Source organism: Micrasema longulum, unplaced genomic scaffold (genome assembly GCF_059751315.1).
Source record: "Micrasema longulum isolate JH-2025_06_02 unplaced genomic scaffold, ASM5975131v1 h1tg000214l, whole genome shotgun sequence".
Lineage (NCBI taxonomy): Eukaryota > Metazoa > Arthropoda > Insecta > Trichoptera > Brachycentridae > Micrasema > Micrasema longulum.
The window spans coordinates 868666-889469 of record NW_028277419.1 but is presented as its reverse complement, the minus strand read 5'-3'; the positions used below and the strand labels follow the sequence as shown (position 1 = coordinate 889469).

Genomic DNA, 20804 nt, shown 5'->3' with positions numbered 1-20804 from the left:
TTAGAGACAAATGAAATTTAGTGACAAAAATACAGTACATTTTAGGATGGGATGGATGAGTACGGAAAATTCTTATTCACTAAAGATTTTAATCCTTACGGCCAAAAGAAAATTTTTGTAAAGTTACCATGTACGAGATAAATCCCTCGCTTGCTTCTATTGTGCAATGGTTAAAACACATTTGACACACGCACAGTAAGTTCTGGGTGATATTCCCGGTGAGTTAAAATGTGATTTTTTTCAAGCCCGGGTGTTTGAGCTGTAATGAGAAACTTCAGCGCTACGGGAAATCGGATACAAAATGTTTTATTCTTGCGCGCGGTAAAAATTAGAGCATTAAACTGTACGATAATTTTTATTAAAAATGTACGAAAAAATAATAGAAAATATTTTAATAAAGATGAACTACTTTGAGTGACGTCGCTGGTTCATATGAATCAACCAATGATAAAAGAGCTGTGAAAGATATCCGGTTTTCTTACCGTAAACGGACCAGTCGGTAAAACTGATAGAAAAAGCGAAAGAGAAACTCTGATGTCACACGCGAAGTTATTTCAGATATACAATTCTTTTAAAAATCATAGCGCTGAAAATATGATATATAAAAAATAAATTTAAAAATATGTGTATAAAAATCTACTGAAATTCCTCATTCACTACTGTGATTGTTCTATGCCAATTGTGGCGCAAAAAAACTTTAAAATGGTTACGCCATCCATTAGGTATAAATAATTGACAAAAAAAAATATGGACAACTAAATACATACACAAACTAAACACAAATACTTACTAATACCACTTTCGGAAAAAGGGATTTTAAGTATTATGTAATTAAAATCTAAAACCTACTTCCACTGTCTATTTAAACAATTAGAAATGAGTTTAACACTGTCTATTTAAACAATTAGAATTAAACTATTTAAAAAATGAGAAAATGTAGAAAAAGGCTGTAAAAAAAGGATAGTGGAGCTAGGTAGAAGTAAAATGGATTGTCTCATTCGCCCAAACCAATATTGAATCAACTGCTCCACAAATGTATAGTTTATGTTATGTTTTTGTTATTTTGTTTTACGTTTTATAATATAAATATATGGGTGTATATAAATTAAATACAAACTTTCTGAACATTTTGTTAAGTATCTCTGTATTTGTCTTCTTTGTTTATTCTCACAAGTAAAAATATTTTTAAAAAGTATATACGCCAGTGAGGTCACAATCTTTTATGATTAATATTTGTTTATACGGGAAAAAATAGATAAATAAAATAAATAGAATAACTTTTCTGTTCAAAAATAAATACGTTGAATACACAATTTAACTAAGGAAGGGCATAAACATGGAAAATCATTTTGAACAGAGAAACGAGAGGAATAAGCGAAGATGTGACTTTGAAATTGTCTAGTTATGTATTTTTTACTTTGTATCTTGTTAGACCTACACACTACACACTACACACAAGAACTCAGCGGAAATATGGTACATTAACATTAAAAATTATATATGGCAAATTGCTCAAAACAAGTATTCAAGTAACGAGAGATATTCGGGGAACTTTTTGTAATTTTGATGAACCGTACAATTATTTTAATATTTCCATTCCTAGAAAAAAATTCCACCGGGAAAATTGCCTCTCATTAAAATGAGTTACCCATCCATTAATATATCTGAAGAATTGTAAAACTATCGTCATTTGGTTGGAAAAATAAAGACTTAGCGAAGGTTCTCAGAATTGTTTTTTTTCTCTGTTTTCACGTGGGTGTTATTTACTGTAAGAAATAAACATCGCAATTGGCAATTTTATTCAAACGTGTCCAATACAAACATTAAAAAAAAACAACATAAGACATTTGAAAAAGCAAGTGAATATGTGTTCCTTAGTAATAATGTTTTTTTTAGTGGCAAATTTTGAAGGTCTAGCCAAAAATATGCCTAAATAATTAAAAAATCCTTTAAGTGATTTCTTCGTACCCTTTCTTCCGTACTTGATAGAAATAATATTATGTTTATTGTGTATGCTTGTAAAATAAAATGGATGACAATAACCATCAATGGGTGAATGTGCTAGTATACTAAACTTGCATTTATTGTCATGAATTTAAACTTAAAAGATGATTAGAATTGTAAAAGTACAAAGATTAATCATAAAAGTTATTTGAAAGAAACCCACAACATTCAATACGGAAAATGTATGCAAATTATTTAAAGTTCATAAAGTAGATATTATTAACAAAATAAATTATATTATATAAATTTACAAAGAAGAAAAAATAAACAAATTTGAAATGAATTCGTCAATCAGATACCAAATTAATATCAAAATTTCTAAGTTCCACACTAGTCATGGCCAAATAGCTATGTTTTTTAATGAATAAAAAATTATAATTATCTCTCCAATGAAATAAAAACTATTATACCACAAAATAAATTCAAAGTAAATTCAAAGATTTATTTTAACCCGAGTAAAAACAGCTTTATGTTTTACTTAGTATTACAGTATTGTAATTTTAGTTTTTTTCTTTATTTCGTAATTTTTTTATTTTTTATTCTCATGTACTAACTTGAAATTACTAAATAACTATAACAAGGTAAGTCACATTCCAAGCATAAGAGCTAGTCTTTTTTTAGAAAGTTACAGTTTCAATGATTAACTATAAACATATGAAAGTAGATTGCGATAGAAAAAAAAGTGTATAATTTTATGTAACTTTATTAGTAATTTTTTTTTCTAAAAACTTTTTATTAAGTTTCCAATTATTTTGCCTTAAACGGTAAATTTATACGTCAAATAACATTTTAAAATACTCATTTTAATTTTCCGCATTTACAGTAAGACCAATTTTATTTTTCCTAATAATATGAAGGTTAAGAACAGAACATTTCTGAAATAGTCCAATTTTCATTACTTTTATTTTATTTCATTTTAGTTAAAGCAAAAAGACAGCTTAGTAGTTTAACTATGCCAATGTTGATAGATACAGAAAACGAGAAAAACCGAGAACGACAATGCAACAAATACTTGAATTGTACATGTTAAAAATGGGAATAATAATCGTCTTATGTGCATGAGAAGCTAGGTTCGTAAACATAACAGAGTGGTGTGGCTTTCTATCCTCTCTGCTACCAGTGCTTACTTCTATGGGAAAAAAGCATGATGGTTTGTTTTTTTCTTTTGGTTTAGAAACAACAGCAATAGAAGGATTGATATAGGATCTGGTTCTCCCTAGTCATACATTTTATGTTTGTTAAAAAAATGATAACATTATGATGCAGCTCGGAATACTACGGTCAAGGCCAAATTGTTTCAAAAGCGCAAAAAAAAACCTAACGATCATCAACAAAATAAATAAATATGTCATTTCAGGAAAACAATGGTGGTAGCTGAGTGTGAAAAAACACATCTAGACGGTAATAGATAAATCATAATATCTTAATGTGACTACAAAGCATATCATATCAGATACTAGTAAAAATATATGATAATATTTGCATTTATGGTTAGTATTATTTTATAAAGACGGTATTTGTTTTTGGACGGCGCGGCTATCGTCATATCAATGATTTAATACAAATGATAATACATAAGATAATTATAAACAATTGAACATGATTAAAAGTGATGAGCATTCTCAAACAAACCGTGAATACAGTTTTGGAAAATCCAATGAGTGACTCTCAACTCAACAGGACTATATCACAGGATTGATGTCACAACACGTAAATAGTTCTGAGGGGTTGGGACTTGCGTCCTCATAATAGAAATAACTTAAACGTTTGGAAGTAAATTAAACTATATAAAAACATTAATTGAAGTTAGGTCCCTTGTACGGAATATAAATAATCAAAATTCAACAAGACCTAAACTAACCAGATAAATAACGAAATTCTACAAAACGGTTTTCCCCTTTTTTACAAAATTTGTTTTCGTGCAAAGTTTAATAATCATTATCATCATCATAATTTCCCTATCCGCACCTAGAGGTTAGTGTATTGGCTTTCATATCGAAGCGTATCTAGATCCTTTTTTTAAATTTACATATAGGGTGAGGTGATCAGTCGTACGCTTCAGGCACCAGTTTAAGGACAGTGAAATATTGGAGATTTAAACCGCCATAAAAAAAAATAATCACGTCAACCCTGCTAAGAATCAAACCCGAGATATCAGGAATAGTTGGCGTATGCACCAACCCCTCTACTAAGAGGCCGACATGTCCCCCATTCTATTTGGATTTTTTTACTTGAAAGAAGCCAAAACACTGGTACAGGATTTTGACGATATTTCACATATCGTATCCAGGCGGTTGAAGAATAACGTTTTGTGTGTGTGAAATTTGACAATAATGAAAGAAAACCTTAATGTGACATTTGTTTAAAATATTGTTTAGGGCGGCCTCTGTGGTGTAGTGCTTAAGACACTCGACTCACGCACGGAAGGTTTCGGGTTCGGTTCCCGTTTAGAACAAAGCAACTAAATATGATTTTTCTCAATCCTAGGTGTTCTGTGCTGGGATTCACCACTGTAATTTAAACTTTTGAATCGCGCTGTGGTCCCGTGGTTAGTGTTGCGGACTAACAGATCAGAGGTTCGAAGTTTGAACACCACTCTACCCCAACATGATTTCCGTATTCTAATAGTGAGTTATTTACAACTCGTTGAAAATAACCATTAAAAAAGAAATATTTGGGTAAATTACAAGACTTCCCGGCCTGTTAGGGTGAAAAGAAAAATTGAAAATTAAATGAGCAATTAAACTCCAAGGGCATGAGGTTCTAAACTGTTCATTTTAAGTGTCAAAGAACTTTTGTTTCGTTGATAACCAACTTATTATTGTTGAACAGATTAGTTTACAATAATATGATCATAACCACAAATAACGTTGTCACATAAACATGCCGAGTTCCTAGTGTGGGAACCACAGACGTGTCCTTGCGCTAGAAACGTAGAAACTTACCACAAAGAGGCTCCGATACATTACGTGATCTGTTCCTTCCACAATACCATCTCCTCCATAAACTTTCTGGTGGTGCAAGTCACAACTTAACTACTGCTTAGTATTCATAGATGAAAGATGCTTCGTTGTCTGAATATTATTTTTAAGTTATTATTTGAAGTGTATTTATAAACTTTCAGTTATTGTTAGATCAATTTTAAGACGCCAAAATAAACACACAAACAATAAAAACCCATCAATGCGGTAAAAACATTTCATTATTACAGTCGATATAATGTATAAATAAATACATTTTTAAAACTTAACGTACCTAACTACTATTTAGGTCGGAATTATTCGTTTAATTTTTACCAGAATACATTTTATAATTATTAACAATGTTTTCCTCACTGGGAAAAAACCCGTTCCGATAAACACATTTTACAATTCCTAATAATGACATTTATGTACAATATTATAAAAAAAGTGCTAAATAAATTAGTGGTTATTATTAAAGTAAAGGGGATGTGTAATTAAATTCGGCTGATTGAATTCATGGCGAAAGTACTTCGTTTTTTAAAATCAAAAAAGTTTAATCAAATATTAAGAGAAAAAAAAATAATTACATTTTTATATTAAGTAATCATTTTGGAGATGTTTAAAACAACAACAGAGAACATCGTTGAATAATATATTAAATTTCTTAATATTATATTTTATTTAAACTTAAAGTTTATAATAATATCTTGATGTACATTTTACAAGTACATAAATGAAAGTAATAAAATAGCATAATTATTTAAAATATTCGAGTTTATAGTTCTAAAATGCTTCGGAACAACAGACAACAATTTGTGGTGAGGTTAAGTTTAACAATTGAATATCTCGGTCTGGTAAATAATTGTCTCGAGTTATAAGCAATCTAAATTCAACTGTTAACAGTATGCTCGGTTGTCCCACAAGGGTTCGTGTTGTAACTCCTAATTTATTCTAAGCCACAATACACATCCTGCGAACAATGTATTAAATCCTTATAGATGCATAATCCTTTCTGCCACAACAATGGACCATTTCACAAGTAAATGGAGTCTCAGTTCAGAGCTAATAGTTTCCGATATTTTTATGGCGAGAGTCAGGCTTCGAGAAAATTATCATGTTTTTATTTTATCAAAAATGTAGACAGATTTTTCTAATTTAATTATACCCGACGATACATTTAAAATTCCAAATAAGGCGCGATAGGAGTTTCATTAAATTTTGGATGACTGCCGATTGTCTCAAAGATACATCGTTTGAAAAAGTCTTTTAGAACCTACGCGTATATGCACATGATGCATCGCTTTAACCTATTTGAATAAGTATTTAAACAATGTTTTAGAATATTCAAGAATGATTTATTTATTTACAATATATATATATATATAAGGGCGGGCATATTGCCTTAAGGAAATTACTTCCTACCTACCCAAACCATTCAGTTTGAGAAAATTATAAATACACGGACATATTGAATCTTACAATTTTATACAAAAATTAAAAACAAAGATTAACAAAATAAAAAAAAGGGAGGAGAGGGATGGGAAGGAAAGAAGAAGGATAAAGGAACAATTTAAATATTTAGATAGTGACATTTCAATCTTGACTTAAATGTAAATAAAAAGGGGGCGTCTCTAACATTAAGATTAGTTCACAATTGAGCGGCTACTACCATGAAAAAGGAGGCAAGAAAAATAGAGCGATGACAGAGTATTAAAAGGGTTCTCTTGTTACTAGAACGAAGAGATGTTGTAAAAGAGGTTGGAAGAGCTCTCTCAGATAAACAGGCGAAGTGGGAATATTTAAAATATTGTAAAGAAGAATGATTGATCAAGAAATTCTGTAATCTTTTAAGTGAGTGCAAACTGCTATAAAGTTTACGACTAACTTCGTTAACCTGATCGTGCCACCCTAAATGCTTATGAATGACAATAACTAAGTTTTTGACTGAAGTTATGAATGGAATTTCTGTACCATCTATTTTGAAAAGAGGAAGTTTGGAAAAATTCACCTTTGAATACATTTGTTTACTAACAACAAGTACAATTTGGGTTTTTGTTGATGATGAAATTACACTATTGATGATGAAAGTAGATGTTGCCGAAATGAAATAATGCGAACCAAATTGAAATCAGAAAATCTGAAGTATTTACTACGCCTTTACCAACCGCATAATATACATAATATAAAGGAATCGTAAAAGAGCATTACGCTTTGATTTGAACGCTTCGGTTTTATTGGATTAACTTCGTTGGGTTAGCGTTATTCTTGCTTCATTTTTACCTTGTTAACAGATAACAAATGTGATTAAATTCAATATCCAAAGTGAATATCTCGTATATACATATTTGAATTGTTTGTGGCCATACGTGCAAAAGCATTGCATACAAAGCAACGGAGATTTCACAGATCTCTAGAGAGCAGATTGTACATTATGTAAACATTACTTGAAGTCGGTGAGAGACATCTTGCAACTTCAATTATACAAAATGAAGATTCTGTTATTTCAAAGTGAAGAAGACATGTAAGGAATAAGATTCCAAAATTTCTCGGGGTAAGTGATGCAGTTTAATGCTATACATATATACTTTATAAACTTATTTTCACGCCAGTTCTAATCAGTGAAGTAATGATAAATAACCCTAAGTGAAGTTTGCTCGAGTATGCCTCCTCTGTTTGGTCTCCCACAATATGTCACACATAAAGAAAATATACATCTTATACATCTTAACTGGAGATGCAGGAATACCGATCTCAAATATATGCCTTCCTGCAAAAAGCACCACTTGCTTACTTTAGAAGATCGCCGTCTACTATTAGACATGGGGGTGCTTCATGACATACTTAGTGGACGCCTTGATAGTCCGGCTCTTTTGTCGGAGTTATCATTAAAAGTCCCCGGCTGCCGCACCCGTCACACGTCGAGCTCTCTATTTCATGTGCCAGCAGTTAGTACGAACTATGCTCTGAACTCTCCACTTATACGTTTTGCTCGTGAATAAAATTTGAACTTTCCCCTTATTGATCCATTTGATTTTAAAAAAATAACATTTAAAATGCGCGTCTTAAAACATACTTTTTTGTCTTATGTTTAGTTTCAATAACAAAGTCTTATTTTATCTATTTTATTTTATTTTATTTTATTTTATCTCTAATTCTTAATATTTTATGTATATTTATATTTTCGACACTTGACACTTGTGCAATATTTACACACATGTCCACCCTCATTCCAATATAACACCCACTCACCCACCCTCTCACTCACTTACGTACGTGTATTTAATGTATTGCTGTGGATATCTGTCATTGGTTTTATTCTCTGTAGATTTTATTTGTTATATTTTGTTACATGTATTACTGTTGATATCCCCAATAAATTTTTTAAAAAAAGTGAAAGAACATTTCACTAACTCTAAAGATGACGCATTAACATACTTGATACTTTCAAAGGATTTCGCATATGACAGCACGAGCATCCAATGCGCCGACATGTTTCTCTTTGATTAATGCGCCTTTGAAGACCACGGTTAATGGAAGATGGCAGTTTCCGGCGAAAAGGCGGAAGATAGAGTTTCACGTGAGATGAAAAACGAGAAATGCAGACGCGTCGTAGTTAAACGCACTTCTATTAATAAAGTCAGGGAAGTTCGAAATACTAACACAGTTTCATTACTGAAATAAATTCCACAGTTTACCACACATTTGCTTTGCGGCAAATGGGAGTAACATTATGTTGGAACCGCGTTGACGATAATTTGGTCAAGCGTCTAGACCACTGGTGAAATATGAAAATGTATCGAAGTTCCTCAAAGGATTTTCCAAGCTGTTGCGGTCAAATTTATCGGTGCAAGGTAATGGAAAAGCATTACTCCTCAGCTTTACGCCTCAAGAAACTGGGGGTAAATTATGTGTCGAAGGACGGGTAAACAAGTAACCAAACATTGTAACCAACTAGCGCCGATCCGCACTGAAGATAGGGATTCAAATTCAATCCGAGGATTGCAATAAAACGACATACAACGAAAAATAAGGGAGATAAAAGGTAACATTATAATGTTTTATGTGCGGGTAATTTTGGTAAAAATTTTAGAAAAAAAAACAAGCGGGTGAGTCATATGTAGTATAAAAAAAATGTTTTTAGTATGTTTAAATGTTTGGAGACTGGCAGGATTTTTTCTCTAGGGAGTTATTCAGATCTTAATATGTCGCAACAGGGGGAAAACATTTTTGAGAAGGGAATATTTAAATTCAAATTATTTATTCACAAAGTAATATAACAAGTAACAAATGATTTAAGACGTTAAATTGGAACTTTATATCAAACCAATAACCCTTGAGCAATGGTTCGACATTATTGAGGTATAATACTCTCTAATAGCAAGAGTATTTGCCTCTTAAACATAGTTTCACTAATGTGAAAGATGTCGATCTCCAAAGTAATAATGTTCAGCTGCTTGACTGCTCTTCCAATCGGCATGACCAGAGGCAGGTTGGTTCTGGAAACCGGGAGGTAAAATAGTCTGCTGACGCTGTCGGAGATAGCCATCAGGAACATAAAAATTGATACTCTCTAAAATGGCCGAGTTATCGATGAAACCCCTTAACAGTCTGAAAAAATGTGTCAGTGTAGACCCATCTCTTCTAAGTTGTAAACTATTGGTCCCAAGCATACCCAAGAGGAACCCAGTGGGATAGAGCCACGGATAACTACCATACTCCCTCATGTAGAGATACCTCAGAATTTGTTGACTTTTGTGAAGTACAAGAGTTAAAACCTTTATCGCGAGTGTGGAAATTATCCGGCTGAACCAAAAGTCAACAGATGGAAGAATTGAGGAAATATGGATGTTTAAACATAGGCAGGATGGTTAATGTTACACGGTGTGTAAAGTGGCCATTTAAACCTCCCAACCCAACGACAGGTCATAAGCCCTGTAAATGCCTAGACTTCCGTATTCTCTTCTCAAAAATGTTTTCCCTCTGTTGCAACAAATTTACATTTTTATACGAGTATGGTATATTTAAACATTCTAAGAATCGGAACTCAAATGTAACAAAAATGACATTCAATAAGTGGAACATTCCTGACGGTACCCAGAGTCAAAACACTCCGAATTTATGATCGGCAGAGTTATGGCTGCAGTAAGATCAAGCAGCTGAAATCAATGTGCACATTACGGGAGCTAAATATAACCAGGGGGGCAGGATGTAAACTGAGGAGCGCGGATTTATCATTGCACGCACACGCACACGCACGTATGGGCGCACCAGCACAAACACTGCTGTAGAGCGTGCATGCCGATGTGAGGGTGTTAGTTTGTGGCCGCGGAGGGTATCTTGAAGTTTCGTACACGCACGTGAGACGAGGAACAGGGAGTAAACACAATGTAAAGGTATTTTTATATCCATGCATATTTTAAATATGTCTTAAACGCGCACTATAAAAAAAAACAACTCGTGGTAATTTGGGAAGTCAAAATATCCAGTACCTACCTAATGTTGATTAGATAGTAAATAAAATAGTACAAACACAATAATATACGAATGCCCTAATATTGACATTCATCTAATTATCATCAAACTATAATTTAACTATCAATATTAATCAATTATAAGCAATACACTTTTTAAGAACTAACTTATTTGCTATGCACATATTATTTCAGCTTCTATTTAAATAATTAAAAAAATCCCCTGGTTATTAATGGAATTTCGTTTTAATATAAATGTGTTGCGGTACAACAACGAGTTCTGAGTTTTTATTTTTTTGCAAAATGGCAGCCTTATTTAATTTTTGTTTCTGGTTTCTGTGACATGTCGGGCAACAGTTTGGGCATTATTCATTATTTATGTTGTAGCTACATATTTTCGACCATAAGATATATGTCTTCATAAATGGCATTAAATAATGATCTTCGTTTAAAAAGCAAATAAAAGTATTTTAGATTTTATAATTATACAAAAAATAACATTTTTTAATATTCAACCTGCGCTTTTATTTGAATTGTTGTTTTGGGATACGTTTTAAACTATAAAAGTGAAATTTCCCACAGCAAATAAAATGCAGTTATCAACTTGTGCCAGAAACCCGACGATATGTGTTTGCCACCTGCAGAGAGTAAAGAGAAAACTTATTAATTTTATAATATTAAGCCATGATCGCCATAACATTGATTTCCTTATTCAGATTTTTTCCCTGATAGCAGCCATCGAGCCAAAAGCACTCGGACAGGATTCTGGTTCAATTTCATACAGAGAACTGTATTATCAATCCGCATGGATACAGAGAAGATAGATAAGTACATTGAAAGCAATCACCACATACCTGAATCTGTTTTAAAGACCAAATGTTTTTCTTCTGATTCACTCGTACAAGCAAGAAAATTTTCTTTCTTTCTTTTCATTGCGAATTGATTATATTTCATCCTTTACTAACCAAATTCAGTAAGGAAAAGCGCGAACAAATATTTACATTTACAACTTTCAATGTCCCTTTCACTGTCGCTCTAAAACCACCCCTCATCGTCTACAAGGTAGAGACAAAGGGAAGTATAAATAAAATGAATAAATAAATCCTTCACCCATTCCAAACCAAACAAAAGATAGATAAGTACAGAAAAAGTACTAAAAAAAGTAATGAAATATGGTAAACTCCTCAATTGATTTAAAACTTAAAACCTCAGGAGGAAACAAAAAAGACGCCGCTGTTGATTCAATTCATATTAGAACAAAATAAAATAAAAAAAGATAATTTTCCCATGGATTAAAATAATAGTCTGCCATAATTGCTTCAATCTACCCAGGTGGAAAGTATATAATCTCCCAGTGATTTAATATTGAAAATGTTATTTCTCAAAGTTAACTCCGAATGAACGAAATGATAAATATTTCATGCCGAATGTGTCGGGAATGAAACCCTGGTAAAACAATAAATTAAAATAAAGTACGTTATTAAGCCATCAGACATCAATACGCGATATTACATTGTTTCCGAAGTAATGGCACAGTAATGACGTGCTTACGTTCGGCGAGTTCATTCAGCCGAAAAATGTGAGTAAAAACAGCGATAACGATCGAATGAGCTTATCGCAGCGCGTGGAGTGGTCGATTATTTGACACATTTGACGATGCGCCATTTGCATGTGACACGGCTGCAGCTGGCAAGATGGCGGATGGCGGGCTGTTGCGGATTGCGGACCATGACCACGCGCAACGGGAGGCGGCTTGCGTACGAGAAGTGAGAACGTCGATAGTATTATGGGCCGCGACTCGGCCGTGCGTAAGTGATGAGCAAATAGTACACGGCTGGTAGTATAATAACACAGTATGCGCTGTGCATGTACTGTACGGAGTATAGTGTACAGTGCACAGTGTACAATACACGCCACATACAGCACTACACTCCACGCTGTCTACAGTAGTGAAGTGAAGTGATGGCATAATTCGGTGGCTCGGGTCTGAAAGAGCCAAATGTCGCCAATTGCAAAATAAAGGATTTGTTTGATGTGTTGAAAACGAATATTTACTTTTAAAATTACCACATGTGTACATAAAATAATTAAATATCGAGACTTTACCGACAAAATGCATTAAATCATTAAAACAAGTTCCGAGATAATCGCATTTAGAGCGTTTTTATTCTTTCAACGCATTACATCTTCCACAATGTTCAATTATTTTAAAGCTTTGAAAGAGTAATCTTTATTCTAGGCATAGCATAACATTTTTAATCAACACCTTGCACCTATATTAAAAAATATTTGAAATATATAAAGACTGTTGACTGAATGCATTCTGTCAGTATGGCCTCGAACGGTATTTTTTTAACTGACATCGACTCTGCAAAATGTGGGAAAGAAAAACACGAAATCTGACACTGGCCCTTTTAGAGCCGAGCAAATAAATGAAGAATTCACAATTGCGATAGCAACTTCTTAAGGACTTGCAAATTTTCATTTCACACGGCTGGTAGTAGTTTATAGGTACATAATTCAGTATACGCTGTAAAATACACGCCACACACAGCACATATTTCGAAGAACCATGGTGGTAAACAGTAGTGATGATTATTATTAGCATTGGAATTGTAAAATTAAAGAAGAATTCAAAATTGCGTAGCACCGTCTAATAGCCTTCGTTCGACAATATTTTTTACGAATCCAAAAAGCGTGCGAATATAATATAATTAGATATTACTATAAATATTACTTATGTCTGTAACAAATTTTAAATACATCTGGCATTAAAAAAAACACAAATTTGAAAGAAAGAAACCAAAAAATTGCTGGAAGTTAATCACTAGAAATTGTCGGAATAAAGTCATCAACTTGACACGAGAAGGGCGGGAAATCTAAAAGAATCATCACAGGAATGTTATGAAGGGTCAAACGATCTCGTAACTTAGTTAATATGACCTACGAATTCGAAATGACAAAAATAGCTAAATAGAATTTAATGTACTAAGCCAATAAATTTCGCAGGCTAATAAAAATATATAATAGCAACAAATTCTGTCACTAGTTTACAGTCGAGAACATGCGAGCCATTTTGCGCCGGTCATTCGCGCCCTCCTCCAGCCTCCTCTTGCCATTTGTGGCTAATCATCGACGGACGGCGATAGATATTAAATTTGTGGTTTCGACGAGATGCTACACAGATTATTCTTGAACAGTGTGAGTATTCACGGCCGAGCATTGTTATATTGCATTGTTAAGCATACCGAGTTCTCTATTTCGTAAAATGTATTTTTAAACTGCAAACATATTAAATAATACACTTATCCAACAGAGGGCATCGGGGAGTGATTCTTTAATATATCATACTTTTATTGCAAACCGTGATTTTCAGATAAAAATAGGATGTTTGACTTGTGTTACTAGAAATAAGGATAGAATAAGGCTGCCATTTAAAAAAAATAATCGCTAAATTGTATTATGTATAAAGCTTTGAAAATATATGAAGAAATGCCTGAATGTATGAAGAATGAAAAGAGTTTGAATGAATTTAAAAGTAAATGTTATGTTTACTGTAAGATGATGTTAATAGATGTGTAAGTAAAGTAAGTGTTAATATTAGTTCGTATACTATTAAATATAAATTAACCTATATATATATTTATTTTTTTCAAATATTACCACAAGGCGTTGAATTAGACTGTTTAATATTCCTAGCCTTGTGTTATTGCGATTATGCTTAAATTTACGAATCAAAGATCAATACGTAGAACCCTTTGAAAAAGCAGTCCAATTTTCGATGAGATCCGCAAAATAAAGTTTTGACGATAGATTTCAATACTTTATATTACTATTTGATTATTTATATTACTATGACTAGCGTCTTCACATTTACGCCAATCAAATACTTATAAAGTTGTACACAGATCGCACAATTGTTTTAGCTTTTTTTGCATCGTAAAAGTTTGAAGAAAACCACTCCAATGCGTAATATTCTTGAATATTTTATCTCAAATACCTGTATTGCTGGTGTACTATTTCAAATAGAATATTGTAAATTATAAAACAATTGAATATTACAATGTCATGCCTTGGATGCTTTTCTAAAGGGAATACACAACGGACAAATGCTGATAATAATATAACAAATATAAAACAATTGGGTTTGAAAATGTTTATAACAAAATCGTATTGGCGTCATTTGCTAAAAGAGAAAAAATGACATCGTTTTAATCAATACTCATTCATTCAGCCATTTCTAAAGATACATATTTCAAAGAATGCCTTTGTGTTTTCTCCATTCGCAATATTGATCCCGCAGTGCTCCATTTAGCGCCTGCTCGAGATAACAGTACAAGATACATATTATTGCCATTGGCAGGCAGATCACGTCATCCCGGAATGGCTTCACAAGCAAGTTGCCTGCTCGGTGACACGGTCAAGTACCGCGGAGACATCTCAGCTCATCAGCTAAATGACTTCCCTTCATGTCACACGCAATAAAACCGTCAACGCAAAATGGTTCGGCAAAAACTGCAATGGCCTCATTAATAACGTAATCAACTGAGAGCATTTTTTTGACATGACGAGAAATATGACGAATACTTAAGTGCATATAATCTAGTAAGCTTAAAGTAGTATGTACTATTTTTTTATTTCTACAAGCGTAGTATCAACATTAATATTGTAATATCATAACAATCATAGCCAATAAATACAGGCATCATATTTAGGAATTCATAAGGTTTGTCCGGAGAAACTTACAGTTCAACGTTTTGAAATTTTATAGAAAATAATTTATTCATCAATAAATTTATTGCGCATACATAGGTCGATATTTATTACACTGGAATCTATATAACACTAGTGCATTTAAAAATAAATATATAGCGTCATCTAGTAAAGTTAGTCTGTGTAATGGAGATTTGTAGTATGTAATTCTATACCAACATTAAATGACTATTATTAAAAAGAATAAAACTACTAATGATAATTCATATTTCTTTTATTTACGCTTTATTAAGGTAATACGAAACAAATGAAGAATGAAAAAAACTTTTTATAACATTTAATTTATTATCAAAATTTACAACATTATATTTTATTTGTTGATTATTTATGTATAATTAAGTACTACTATCATGCCATTTCTCTGTAGGGGTGGGCAGTGAGGATAGAACGCCACATGCTTCCACAATGTTAGGTCTTTCGATTATGTCTATTGTTGACACGACCATGACTTGAGATATTGATTAATCTGATCATGACATATATTACTTGTTTTGTGCAATCCTTCGGATTGAAATTCGACATTGAAATATTCTAATGGAAGATGAATGATCTCAACTACTTACTAGAAAAAATCTTTAGAAACGATAAAATAACTTATGACAGAAGTTAAATGTAATGAAACTGCATAAAATACAATGGAAATACAAAGAAGACAAGTAGGTACACATAAAATTTATATTCTTATGTATTACTTACTTTATATTAGATTTTTTATGATATATTTTACTATATCATTTGTTAACAAATTACAACAGGGATGGAGAATACCTTAAATAAGGGAATATAATATTTTCTATCCCTGTTGTAATTTGTTAATCTTAATGACTCCCGAGGGGGTGAAATCCAGTCTTTTGTCTACGAACATTTGGACAAACTCAAATATTGTATATTATTTATGTTTAAGTAACATTATGTATTCTTAGCACATATACATACTATATATTTATATATTAATGATTACTTAATTGTTACATTTGATTAGCTATGCATTTATAATTAAGTAGTTTTTTTTTTTTTTTTTTTTATTTTTATTTTAGTTTAGAACTACTTATACTTTGAAACATAAATAATCTCCATCTTAGAACAGGCTGAGCCATGCAAGATGGAGACCATCCTAACCAGAGGACGCTGCGTATTCATTTTCTAATCCAATAGTTTTATATAAATTCCCTGGTATCAAATATGTATACTTATTTATGCAATAAATTGATAAAAATAAATAAATACAAATTAAGGTGATATGCAAAGAATGCAGGAATATTGTAGAATATACAGTAATATCAAAGTTATATTTAAACACTACATCTAGAGTCCGTTAGCCTAGCACGGGGTTGGCTTCCCACGAAGGCTTCTGGTCTACGATGCGATGCATGAGAAGGGGTGGTATAGCTAACGTTTCACTTCCTCTAAGCCCTATTAATACATGGAACCGGCAATAATGATAGAGGCCTGATAGAATGCACTCACGCATCGATCAATAAGACTATACGAATCGGCTTTTGCAACGAAATATTGAATTATACATTTAGGAGGCTTGCAGAGCAAAAAAAATAAGGTTGAGTTGTTCATTTTCCGGCTTGGAGTCTAATGGAGGGCGCGTTTGCCAATATGCAAAAGGGTCTCGGTTTCAATTTCCGAGAGGGTTGACATTAAATATTGTTTTTTTATGTGTTTTTTTACAAGAATATTTCATAGTCCCTGGACTGGCACCCGAAGCGTTAAACTGATGATCTAACCTTGATGTAACAAAAAAAAATTACAACAATTGGAGTACCAACGAAATGCACTATATATCATTAGGGAAAGAAAAAAGAATAACGGTTACGACTTATTAAAAAAATAATATTTAGAATATCTCTATTATTAACAACGTTTTGAGTTTGTCTAAATTTTTGTAGACACGGACTGGACTCGATCCCTTATGGAGCTGTTAAAAAACCTAAAGAACATTTTACAGAAGGGAATATAGAAGTCCAGGCATACACAGGGCTTATGACCTGTCATCGGCTGGTTTAAGTGGCCACTTAACACAATGCGTAACATTCACCATTCTGCCCATAATTTAAACATCTATGCTCTTTATTTGGACAAACTCAAAACATTGTTAATGAATCCACCTGGTACAAGAAGAAGTGTAAAAATAGAAAAACATTTTCAGCGGAGCTATTCTAGACCGCTCTCGCGGCCGTAGAAAACACTTTTATTTCGCGGATTTACACACAAAAAGCTTTTTCTATGTTTGCGAGAGTGTTTGGAATATTACTCCAGGCGTTGCCTAGTATGTAGGTGGAATAATTGAATCAGATGAATCTCACACGCAAAAATAAAGGTTTCAGCTCTTTACCTTAACAAACGTCAACAGATGGAAAAGTCGAAGGAATATAGATGTTCAAATATAGGCAGAACGATGAATGTTACACAGCGTGTAAAGTGGCCACTTAAACTCTGTTAATGACAGGTCATGTGTCCTGTCGATGCCTAGACTTCTATATTCCCTTCTGTAGAATGTTCATGTCTGTTGTAATATGTTAATTTCCAATATTTATATTTAAAAAAACGGGTTTTTTTTTTTTAAACATTAAACGTATTTCGTGGTCAATAATATTTTTATGACCTTAGGGTTTGATTAAATGAAATGTGAGAGGTTTAAAATAAATGTTTAAAATAAGTTAAAGGAATAAAATCAGTTTTATCCAACTTATTATTGTTTTAGAGTAAAAGGAAAATAATTTAGGTAGAAATATTTATCTAACTGAAACTTACTACTTTTCTTAAATTTTGATTTGAACTAAGACAACATTCTGCCGGATAACGTGTTTTGAAGGCTTATTCATTTTAATTTGCGTTGTAAGGATTTTTTCAAATTATTAAGAAAGCATTTGAGTTATTTTTGTAATACCTATGTCAAAGTAGCTAAAACAAAATTACGCATTATTTATTTATATCAAAACCAAAAAAAAATAGTACACATTTTAAGTAAGAAATACGAGTAATATAAAAACACCAGTTAATATTTACGCTTATTAAAATATTCCTGTTATTTTAACTTTAAGTCTTGATAAAGAAAACATCATCACCATAAAAGTTACGAGGATATACAGTGTGTTCTTTAAACCCTGTCACATCCGAAACCACGATAATCAGTATGGGCAAGAAGACATATTAGCATATTTAAAAAAATATTTAGAACAAAGAAATTTTTTTAATATAAAATATTTGAAAAAACAAATGGTTGGTTAATTCTGCAGATGAGAAGTAAAGGGAACCGCGGCGCAGTATCAGACTCCCCTCTTCTCCCTCCTCGTTTCCCCCCTGCAGAAGTAAGCAACCATTTGCTATTTTTAATGTTTTTTTTTTTTTATTTGATTCGGTCTAAAAAAATATTTTAATGTGCCAATATGTCTTTTTGCTCATACTGATCATCGTGGTTTCGGATGTGACAGGGTTTAATGCACACCTGTATAACAAAGGTGCAGGGTAGTTTGATTGGAAATTAAACAAGAAAGAAAAGGGGACACGTGTGCATCTCCAAAACAGATTGAGCTAATGGATTATCTTGTTATAAATCGCGACTAATCGACACGACATTTTGACAAGTAATGTTTATCTTCTATGGCATACAAAGCCCGCCCTGCCCTACAAGGTTAAGAAAAAATGCATTGAAAATGGTGGTGTTATTTGTGCACAATAATCTTCGTGCAGTAAGAAAATGGTAGACGCACAGCTAAACTCAATAAATCTATGAAAATACCGTCAAAAGTTTGAATAATCGGCGTGCGGGCGTAATAAAATCGATGACAGTGGAAGAAAAGTAAAATAACTTATGATTTATGAGATTTTTAATTTACTTGTCACGAGAACTCTACTAAATAATAAAATATGTTTTTACAACAAAACAAAAAATCAATAGCTCCATAAGAGTAACTTCTGAGATTTTAGATGATGTGCTTGAAGAGAATATTGGGTATTACGTGGTTTAATCTATAACAGACATTTTTGTCCAAGAACGGACTCGGAAATCTCCTTTAACGAGCGTCAAAAGAAAGCGGCGTTTGCTTGGACACGTGCTGCGGATGGTTCAGAAGAGCCCACGTCCAAGTTGCCTCTTCTTCACACCTGCGGGGGCCGTCCTGCAAGGCCGTCGATGACAATCTTTGGGCTTCATTTTTCAGAACTAAGGGACGCAGAGTAAACGTAGAAGGAGGCGAGAGCGCTGGTTGGCGACTTGGCGACACTTGAAAATAGACGCACTGTAATTGAATTATGCTATTTACATAAATTATTAAATAATAAAGTTGATTCTTTTAACCTACTCTCCAAAATAAATATTAATGTCTCCTTTCGCGTGACAAGAAATAATGCTTTTTTTTCATCTATTGATATATTTTACATGCCCCTTAATTTATTTAAAAATAAATTTCATTATTTCTGGCTCCGATACGATCCCACTTACTATTTAATGATGCTCACACACTCCTACACTAATACACATAAACACACATCTACACCTACTCTCATACAAATACACATAAACCTTTGTTGTACCACAATTTAATTATATGTATGATTCTTATTTAGAAACTTTGCTAGTCTGTCTTTAAACAGTATTTTTTTTAAATTTTACTATATCACTGTCGACTGTTTGTTTATTTAAAATAAATAAATAAATTTAATATTTGTTAAGATTTTTTTCAAGAATTTAGTTTTCATCTTATATTTTGTAATAAAATTAAGATACAATAAACAATAAAGATTTTTTACATGGTACTGAATGGAACGTATTTCTGGTGTATTTGTACCAAAAAAGGACATCAAAATATGAATGTATTATTATGCCCCGATGGATGAAAATAATCAAAGAACAAGAACAACTCAAATGAAAACATTTCATATAAAAGCACAAAGAAAATAACATGTAGCTTTGTTAAAGAATTTGTGTTTTTTGCTTTCATGATGAGCGATATACAAAATAATATATTTTTAAATATCGTTACTCGAAACGGGTTTTTCGTTGTTCCACGGGGCAGTAAAAGTACGCGGGCTGCCTATAGATGAGGACGCTGAATAAGATACAAAGCTGGTCGTTAGGCGCAGGTACGTGGGCGTGATGATGGATTTGGTTCACGGAGATGCAGCACACTGGATACCCAAGGCGGTCATGGCTCACCGCTTCAGAGTCAAGGGTATCCGGGCAAAAACTCATTCCCCGCGAGGATTCTCCTCCGTAACACAAAAAGGGTAATTTGTCTTCAATCAATCATGCCGTGTGGTGATTAAATGCGTATTCAACCTTACGGATTCAGAAACTCAATTAATAAAAGCTGTTAAATGACCTCATTAGGATTTCATTATCTGTGTTTAAGTGGTATTTTTTTAATTGAACAAAAAACATCACACAACCTAAAACTGCTACCAGACAAAAGCTTTTTTTATATCACGTACAGATAACAATAAAAATCAAGATTATATTTAATTTATATTTATATATAATGTAGGTGCACATAATATGTATGTTCACTTTGAACCGACGCATGCGTATTGTCATACCTACCTTGTTTATCGTTGACAATATTATCGAATGCACTGCATCTTG

The 20804-nt window shown here is 32.6% G+C and overlaps 1 protein-coding gene across 1 annotated transcript in view; it reads right to left on the bottom strand.

Moving 5' to 3' along the window:
* LOC148283666 (ecdysone receptor-like) overlaps nucleotides 1-20804 on the bottom strand; it is a gene marked incomplete at its 3' end in the record, with an annotated part of 719211 nt that overhangs the window by 361659 nt on the left and 336748 nt on the right. The gene's annotated exons all lie outside the window — the stretch shown is intronic.